Raw genomic sequence first — 10,319 nt, 5'->3', positions numbered from 1 at the left:
ATATATAACAAGTTTTGCATTTTTTTTTTGTTTTTATTCATCAGAATGGAATTTACCTTTTACATTAAAAAGAAAGTATGAAGTTAGGTATTATATATATAGCTATTCATAACAAAATGACTAAATCTTAAATAAAAGCTTTGGGGGTATTTTAAAATTTGAAAGTGAATGTATTTTGTGTGTAACAATTCTTTGATAAACTTTTAATGAAAACTGAGTTAAAGAGAGGTGGAAGAAAACTAATATTTGTTAAGCTTTTTATGAATTCTCTCATGTAATCTTCAGTGTCTTAGAAACCCCGAAATATGGGTCTGTGATAACCATAAATTATGTGTTCTATCTCTGTACCTCACTGATTTCCCTAATTTGTGTAAGAAACATGACTGTTTTCCTGTGTTCACTCTAATTCCTCTCCAATCAATAAAAGAATGATCTTTAGAAAATGTCTATCTCAATCATAAGGTCTCTTATGACCAGGATTTAAGTCCTTCCCCTGGCTTTCTTTTGTCACAAGTTTAAAGAGAAAACTCTATCATGATCCATAAGGCCTTGCATTCTTGGCCCCAGTGTTATGCTCTAGCCTCATATTATGCCCATCTACAACTTTCTGCCTCAGTCTTGGGCTGGTTTATGATACCACCCACCTGAAACAGGTGTTCACCTGAAATAGTCATCCCTTTACTGTGAATCTAATTATCATCCTTCGGATCCTAGTTCAGATCTATCTCATCAGGGCAGGTAGGTGAGAAATGGGAAGGGAGTGGTGTTAGGAGTTTGGTGGGAAAGGCCAACCTTGTGTGGGACAACAATATGAGTTTAACATCACCACCGTTCAAAGTTGTCGGTCTCTAATCTCTATTTCTCAGTATACTTTGCAAGAATGTCTTTCTCTGTCCCTTAAATAATCAAGTTCCTTGGAATTCTTTCCTTAGCTGTCTTTTCGTCTTTGCATGTAATGATAACCCTCAACAAATTTTAACTATCAATTGTCCGCTGATAATAGCCCATTCAACGCTCATTGAATAAATAGTTACCAAATATCCTCCAGATTATAAATCCTATATTCTGTGTTAATGGTACAAAATTACTTAACAAAGGCTTGTCCAAAAAAAAAAAAGTCAAGTGGGATAAACAGCCAGATTAATACAATTTATAGTGCATGTGGTAAGCACTGTGATGGAGATGTGTATAGGTTATTGTGGGATGTTTAAACTTGCTCAGAGAAATAAGTGCCTCCTTTCTCAGATGACGAGTTCTAAAGAAGGACGAGGTTATATATGCGAGGGAAAACTTCTAGGTAGAAAGAACATAAAAGAAAATTTCTTGAGAACCAGGCACAACAATATTGCTTGTAAGTTCAAGTCTGGAAGGTGTGATTTAAGTCTAGAAGGTACTGAAAGTTAGTAGAGTGTGGGAAACCTTAAATTCCATGTAAATAACATTAGCATTTATTCCCTAAGTAATAGGGAGTTGCTAAAAGATTGAAGTACAGCAATTCTGTGATTAGAATGCATTGTAACTGCAAGACTCTCACATTGTGGGAATGGTGACTATAAATGCATAGACAGTAGACAGGAAAACTCAAATTATAGACACAGCAATGAAGTGGAGATACTGAGCTATAATGTAAAGCCCCATAAACCAGAGCATGGAACACAGCATTTCTTTTTGTACCACTATGAGACAATAAAACCTCTGCTAATCAAACTATAACAATATATTGATTGTTGTTTGCTGCAACATATCCTGACTTCAGAGATGTTGAAATGTAAAATCTGCATCTGTCGTTGATTAAATACAGAACTTAAAAAAGATTTTAAGAGGAAAAGAGAATGAAAGAAGTCAAGATTCAGGCTTATAGCAAAAGTGATAGAATGGAAATTGATCCAGGCAGATAAGGCAGAAAATATAGGATCTGAGCTCATTTAGCATTTAAAAAAACGGTTTCATATTGGACTGGTCTAGAGATAGAGACATGGAATTTATCCACAGATAAGTAGGGTATGCTTGAAATATGATAGAGGATGTAATCTTACAGGAAATGACATAATGCTTTATAGCAATTATATAAGGACCAAACTAAATGAGATACAGGGAAAGAAAAAGGGGAACAAGAAGAATCAAGTGTAGTATCATGAAAGATAAAAGTAAAGTTTTAAGAGAGAACATGATCATTAATATTCACTGAAAAATGTTATCAGGGAAGACAAAAGACTGAATTGTTTATTGGGTTTGATAATGAGTGACCTGAACAAAAATAGTCTGCAGAATGATGGGGGCAGATGCAAGGTTGCAGGAATTGAAGGATGAATGAAGCATGAGCTAAGTATGCGTGACAGAGAGAAAGTAGAATTTGCCAGAAGATGCATGATGAAGGAAAATAGTTTTAGGGAAAGAGAATTGAGAAAGTGTTTAGGCTAAGGGAAAGGAACCACTAGAAGGAAAGAAAGGCTAAGAGAGGAGGAGAAAGAAACATCTGCAGAAAATGGATGAATGGTTCAGATAAATGATTCCCAAGTAGCTTTAATTTTCACCCTAATCTAGGAGTAAGGTCAACTATTGTCATTGGGAAAGACTTCTAGTTATCATAAGTGAAAAGCATTTTCTACTTAAACAGCTTTTTATTATCCAGGTAATGGTTTACAACACTGTATATGATTTAGGGGACTAGGTTCATACCTCCTCAGATGTCTATCACCACCCCACCTCAAAACACTGTAGTCTTTACCATGGACTTATTGTTCCTATTCCAGTCCTCATCCCCTATTAGTAACTTCAATTCTGCAGTCAGAATTCTAGGATTTGTTTTGGTTTAATTTTGTCGGTTCTTTTGTGTTATTTCTCCGTATTCTACATATGACTGGAATCATCTACTTTGCTCTTTTTCCTTTCGACTTATTTCATTTAGCATAATCCCCTCCAGTTCCCTCCACATTGTCTCATATGACAAGAATTTTTCTCATGTTTATATATAAGGTTAAATTAGCCAAACTCCAAATATCAAATACATAGCAAAGATAAAGGAACTACTCTGATAGCGCTGCATCAGGCCAATGTGCATTTTTGCTTTCTGAATGGTGGATTTTGTTATGTTTACAACTTACATAAGTCAAATGTGCTACCAAACCACCAGCTAGAACAACAACCAAGGCTGGTGACTGAAGTGGTAGTAAGAAATAAGTGGTAGGCATATCAAAAACAAAAAACAAAACAACAAAACAACAACAACAAATGTTGGTAAGGATGTGGTGAAAAAGGAACTCTCCTAAATTGCTGGTGGGAGTGCAGACTGGTCCAACCACTATAGAAAGCTGTCTGGAGGTCCCTCAGTCTACTAAAAATGGAGCTACCATAAGACCCAGCCATTCCACTCCTAGGGATCTAACCAAAGGACACAAGGACATTGATTTAAAAGAACACCTGTACCCCTGTTTATTGCAGCACTATTTATAATAGGTAAAATCTGGAAACAACCCTAATGCCCAAAAATAGGTGACTGAATCAAGAAGATGTGGTATATATACAGCAATCAAATAGTATATTACTATTCAGCACTCAATAAAGAGAAACTCATGCAATTCACTGTAACATGGATGGAGCTAGAAAGAATTATACTCAGTGAAATAAGTCAGAAGGAAAAAAGAAAAATATCAGATGGTTTCACTTACAGGAGGGAAATAGGGTAACCAAGTAAGTCATCAGGGGAAAAATAATACAAAACACAGCACAACAAAACAAAAACAAACAGACAATTATAAACCAGAGACATCCTGCAGGGGAGGAGGAGGGAGAGGGATCAGAGGGAGGGAGGGAGGAGCACAGGGGACTGTGGTGATGGTGCACAGGTGAAGGAAATTCTTTATTTTTTCACATTTATCATTTTTTAATTTTTTTAGAGAATATTTTCTTCCTCCCACCCCCTCAGATTGAGTCCCCATAGAATTTCTTTCCCCAAGGCACCCATGCACCATCAGCACAGGACTACACCTGGGGAAGCGGGGAGCAAACATTGTTTAAGAATGAACAATGATGTAAAAAGTATATATAAATTAAAAAAATGGAAAACAAGTGCTAGGAAGAAAAAAATGATAGAATGGTGGAGGACATTGAAAATGACTCATAACTTTTAATTCTTTTCATGTTGCATTTTACTACACAGAGTTTCAGATAAGATAATGCAAAGAATACAATTATTTGACTTCCAGAGAGCACTGAGAAATGTTCAGCTGTCTACTGGAGCAATAATGGGGACTTTTAAAATTGCAAAAAGTCAGCTTGATCTTTTGACTTTCTATTATGAGATATGAGTAATCAGAGTTATTCACAAATTCCAAGAATAAAATGATAAAATGAATTTCTTAAATATAGTTAAAAATATTCTGATTTAAATGTCTTAATTACCCATAGAAATTTGCTAGAAATGGAATTCTCTTGAAATCTTCAAGACAGATATCCACTCTGATATTCTCTCATGTGCTGAGAAGTAAATTCTTATTTTATATCAGATAGTAAAGTTTACATCATCAGCAAAAACAATTTTAAGTAAATAGCTACTGAATATCAGTGAACACATTCATAGTTTATTGCATATAAATTGTTCATTAAAAGTGATGGTTTTCCTACATGTTTTGATAATTTATAATCACTTTTATTATTAAACTTAACATTTTATGTGCAATAAGAATATTTTGGAATAGTCTTCAACATTAAAATGTTTTATAAACAACAACTAAATATTAATTGCAACAATAGCTACCTAAGAAAGATAAAGACTTTTTTTCTACATGTAATAATGACTGGGTTAGAAAGTATCTAAATGGTTAGAGATATTGGTTAAAGGACCATGCTTGAGAAGTTGCATTATTTAATCTATTGAAGTTGACAGCTGTGTATTACATGAATGTATAGTTATGGACTTTTGAACACTTATTATTTGCTTACTAGTCTATAATGGCTTTGAATGGTCCCCTATGTAAGTATATATTTAGTCATTTAAAAAATGCATATTATTATTTGGTAGACTTTTTATCAAAGCATGATAAGAGAGCTGTTCACGTTTTCTCAGTACTATTCTGAGGCCTTGGCAGGTATTCACAAGTGAGTCTCAAGCATGTTATTTACTAGTATGAGGTTTGAGAATTTGTGTGTTTACAAAATATGCACTGCTGACCCAGTATAAACTCTACTGAAGTTTTTTAGATTGTTTCACCTAGGAAATCAAAAAGTGTGATTCCTATTTTATTCAACCCTCTCTTTACCTTTGACCTTGCCCTAAACAATCTTCTTGGAAAAAAAGTCTAATCTTGACAGCAGTCAATTACTTAATTGCCACCTCATTTCCTGCCTTCCCTTTAACTCTGATCTCAGAGAGATGTGTACACCTGTAACACTGGCATACTGTTTCCCAGTTCACAGTTTCTCTCTTCTGAAGTCCAGTCTTTCAAGCTCTAACGACAGAGTCCCTATCGCCATATATCTTTTCAGTTTCTAAGCTGGTTTTATAAGACTAAATATGCCTACCTAACAGTCTCCCCTTCTATTTAACTTATTTTTCCTTTGTTTTTTATTAGAATCCACAGTCTCTATATCAGACCGTAAAAATCCCCCAAAATTTCTATTAGCTTATTTGCACTAATAACTTGGTTTCATTAAAGAAATGAAAAAAAAAAATAATGTCATCAGTTTGCAAGTGCACCTAATATAGAATTTAGAGTTGTTCATAACTTCACAAATCATCTAATGAGGTCTTTTCATTTCACAGATAAGGAAAGCTAAGGAAAGCAAAATCAAGTGGCCTTAACCCTACTATTGGTAAGTGACTTACTAAGACTAAAATCCAATAAGACTTAGTAAAGAAGTATAACTTCACTGTTATCTTGTATGTGGTTATTTTAATATAAAACTTTGGATATGGATTATTTTCATAAACTGCTTTGTAGATGATCAAAGATAATTTTGATTGCTAATGACACTTCCACATCCTTTCTTGTGATTGGATTCCTGCTCTCTCCCACCCCACAACACACTTAAATTTTCATTGTCCTTTATAGCACGAGTTAAAAAACAATAAAATCCAAGGTATATTAAGGAACAATGCATAAAATATATTTGGTGAGCCTCTGAAAATGAAAAGCAGCAATAAAAATCAAGTAAAACATTTGGAGATGATGATGAAGGAAATAATGCTTTAGTTAATTCAAGAAGAAATCTTTTGTATTTTCTTTGGGCTCAGATTCTTCTGTCAGTGACTCTTTGATATTTCCATAGCACCTTTGTTGGTGTTTGTTCATGGGCAATCACAAATCTTACCTGTGAGCTGGTCGTGTTTGAAAATAATAGGTTGACCTTTCTTTCCATTCTCTGTCATGAATCACAAAATCTTTGTATTTTTTATATGAATTTCTGTTTCTAGGAGTTAAACCAACATTTAAGAGATTGGAGATTGTACACACCCACACCCACACATACACTGAGAGAGATGGAGATAAAGATTGGGAGGGACAAGCTGACTTGATTGATTCCCAGAATAGGCTATTTTGCACATACATGGCCTATAACAGGACAAATTAATATGTAATATTAAACAAAATCTTAAATTACATTATTATTAGCTATGCCACCAAACTTACTTTTCACTTATTTTCTATTAATTTTAATATCTAACAATATATAATTTAGAATCAAATTTTACGTTTAACATCTCCACAAATTAATATTGCTACACAAAATAAGCAGCATAGTAATTTAAATTTGTGTTGCTTCCTCATACAAAACCATAAAAAAAACAGCATTTACTAAATGCAGTGGAAATGCATGATTGGTGTGCTCAAGTAAAAGTTTTGGAATTTAAGAAGCACTTAGTTGCTGCATTAGGCCATTTAGGATGTTTCAGCGTCTCAATTGACTGTAATTCCAATCTGCTCAAGTGCCCTGTTAATGACCTTCCATCTCCAAGTAAGCAGAGGAATTCAATGTTTATACTTAAAAAAAAAAAATCTCTACCACAAACAGATTGAAGGACAGGTTCTTTTCATTCCATCTTTACTATGGCAGGAGAGAGTAAAGTGTTGCCACTACATCAATTGAGAGAGACTAACCTTCAGTGACTCTTAATGAAAGCCCTCATTGAAAAAACAAAATCAACGAATGCAGGTATAAGAAAGCCACTTAAGTGTTTTCCATTTCTTATTGTCTAACACGGAGTAATTATATTTGTAAAGTCTAAACAAGCAGTGAAATTTACCCACATTTACACTTTAACTTTGGTGACATGTAGTAAACAGATAGGTCTCTGGGCTTCCTGTAGAAATGTCACACCAATATGTAAATATATTCCTATTTCTGTGCAGAGTGAAAAAATCCTAACATCTGGGGATACTCTTTCAGTCCCCCACACCTAAAATAATTTCAAAACCCAAATAATGCTAATATCTATTAGAAGTGGTATCAGAGTAAGAAAGCAGGAAAACTTGTTTCAGCTCTTACTAAGATAGTGGAAAAAGGCTAGACTATTAAAATCTCATGTAAGTCTTTGTGTTTCAGAGACAAGTTGTGATATTGCATTTAAATATATATATTGCATTTAAATATATTAGCCTTATATGTTAAGCTTAAGTCATCTGATGTCACCTTTCTTTATACACAGGCATTTCATATATCCTAATATATTTATTCTCAAATGATTTGCTTCCGGCAGTGTAGAATATGTTCCATCTAACTTAGAAAAAAGTATTTCACTTTATTTTGTACAAAGTAATTTTGTATTCAAAGAAGCAAAAACCCTTGTAGCAAAACATCAGTAATAATGACAAAGTCCCACATTGTCTTAAGAAAATATCTATTCCTTAACAAAGCATGTGGAAAAAAAGAGAAATGAAAATGTCAAAGAAAACATAAAATTCTTTATTTTTCTATTACAGTATTTATATATGGATTTAAACACTGGTATATTGAAATGTCTTTATAGTATAAATATTGCTTTGACTGTAACTCAAAATTATCATGTCACAGCCATTCTCTCTATTCATTTTCCACTAAGGAGGGAAAGCAAGAGGAAAGAAAGAAGCTAAGGAAGGAAGGGAGGGTGGAAGGAAGAGAAGGAGAGAAAAAAGAGAAAGGAAGGAAGGTACAGGGAGGGGAAGGAAAAAGATCCTTGGAGAGAAGACTAGATGAGAGCAATAAATTATCTAAACCGAATTATCAGAGCAGAAGAGGTTCACTAACTCAGAGTTTTCATTGCCCTGAACATATAAAAATATATCTTAAAAAGTACAAAACAATGAAAAACTTGTCACATGAGGTTTTACAACAAATGAATGCTACTTTAAGAACAAAAATAAGAGCAGTATGTGTTAATCGTGTGACTGGATAAGGGTGAAGTTTTGGTGCAGAGAACACTGGGAAGGAGAAATGAAGCAAAGCAGTGTCAGATCTAACTAGGGGATTAGATTTATAGCAGAAATACTAAAAAATACCTTGCATGTGAGGTTTCTGGGGTGTAGATTTTATCTTCCAAGTCATGGGGAGCCAAGGTGATTTTTCAAACTGAAGAGTTATTCTTGGCTTTGATCCTTCTGTCTGAAATGCCCCCAGTAAATAAATGTCATGAAGAGAGTGTCTGTGGTCTAATAAGTTTAATGAATATTTTTTAGGAAGTGGGTATTTTGATAGTCAATGTGAGATTTTCAATAGAATTGGAAGAAGAAAAGGAAATATATCTTAGTAGGGAAAGTGGCTTATACAAAATTTGATAAAAGTGGGCACATTTGCATTCAAGCAGGTAAAACCAGAGGTGACTTGAGTGTTGTGGTCACACTCTAAAATGTAATGGATAAAACACAAACTGTGGAGGTAGTGAGATTTACAGTATGTCTGCACTAACATATGTTCTAGCTGAAGAATCTTGAGTGTCATATTAGTTGATTTGAGATGCATGCAACAGAAACTTTCTTGACTTATTTATGCAAAAGAGATAGAAAAGGAGTAAAGAGGGAGAGGAAGAAGTTATGAATATGGGACGAAAGAGAGAGAGAGAGAAGGGAAAACAAGGAAGAAATTCATACAAGAATGTCTAGTAGCTAAGTGAAATTGAATTTTTCTCCAGTAGCAGAAACCTGGAATCACTGGTGGCTTTGTAGCATGAACTAATAAGCATTCTTTTCATATGCTGCCATTTTTTTTTAATTTTTTTTTAAAGAGGCACGTATTTTATTCATTTATTTGTTTGTTTGTTTGTTTATACAAGCACTGGGTACAGTCAGAAATGCGGGAGGGTGAGAGAATTCACCAGAGCCAGAGCAGGGAGCAGAGCAGGCAGAAGGACCCAAGTACACTGCTGAGGGGAGCAGCGGGCGGCAGGAGAGGTCTGCGCACCATGTGGGACCCTCCTCCGGTGGCCGGGGAGCAGCCGGGGATCGAACCAGCACCGCAGAGGCCGCGGGCAGCTTCGCAACCCAGCGCTCAACCGCTGCGCCACCAGGGAGGCCCTATGCTGCCATTTTTAATCTCTTTATTATTACTCTTAAAATTTGTAACCAGGAAGAGTATCCAATAAGTCTTGCCTAATCCTTTGGCTGAAGTGAAATCTTCTAGGCTATGAAACTGGAATGTAATTACCAGAACATGAGGGAATGAATACTGGATGATAAAACTAGTAAATGTCTACAAAACAACTTATCTTTGACCATAAATGTATCAGTAGCATCTTTTCACATCACAGTTCTTCTCTAACTGCATTTATTTGATTGTATAATATTTTGTTGTGTGGGTATACCATTATATATATAAATAATCTTCTTCTGTGTCACAATTACATCATTTCCCATTTTAATTTGTATAATTTATATAAAAAATGTTATAAGTTGCATATACCTATGATATTTATCATCTACTTTCCCCATAAAAAATATCCTGAGAAATGAAATTACTGGATTATATTTATTTTGCCATTTTAAGGCTTTTGATATATATTACCTAGTTTCATTCAGAAAAGTTTTGTCAAGTTAGTCTTCTGTCAACAATATATGAGTGACCATTTCCTTATACTATTGTCAATACTTTGTATTAAGATTTTTAAAATAGTCTTTGACAACTTGATAGGTGTAAATGGCATGCCTTTTTTGATTTGCATTTCTTTGATAACTAGTGATTTTAAACATTTTATACTTGTTAGTCATTTTTCCTTTCATTTTGTGCATTTCCTGTTTGTGTCTAGACATTTTTTATTGGAGTATATATTAATTTTGGTTTCAGATGTGTAGACTTAGAAATAAAAACAAGATGATAGAAAGGTAGGAACTAATAAGTAGGTGGCCATTTTC

General features: G+C 34.2%; 1 long non-coding RNA gene across 1 annotated transcript in view; it reads left to right on the top strand.

Moving 5' to 3' along the window:
• Positions 1–5,774: 5,774 nt before the first annotated feature.
• Positions 5,775–10,319, top strand: part of LOC119238248 (uncharacterized) — a 99,523-nt gene continuing 94,978 nt past the window's right edge. Inside the window, exon 1 of the long non-coding RNA XR_005123507.2 lies at positions 5,775–5,811. This is a non-coding gene — a long non-coding RNA (uncharacterized LOC119238248). The remainder of the gene's footprint in view (positions 5,812–10,319) is intronic.

This window comes from Talpa occidentalis, unplaced genomic scaffold, assembly GCF_014898055.3.
Source record: "Talpa occidentalis isolate TD23 unplaced genomic scaffold, MPIMG_talOcc4v2.1 talOcc4.11, whole genome shotgun sequence".
Taxonomy (NCBI): Eukaryota; Metazoa; Chordata; class Mammalia; order Eulipotyphla; family Talpidae; genus Talpa; species Talpa occidentalis.
This window is presented reverse-complemented; position numbering and strand designations above follow the sequence as displayed.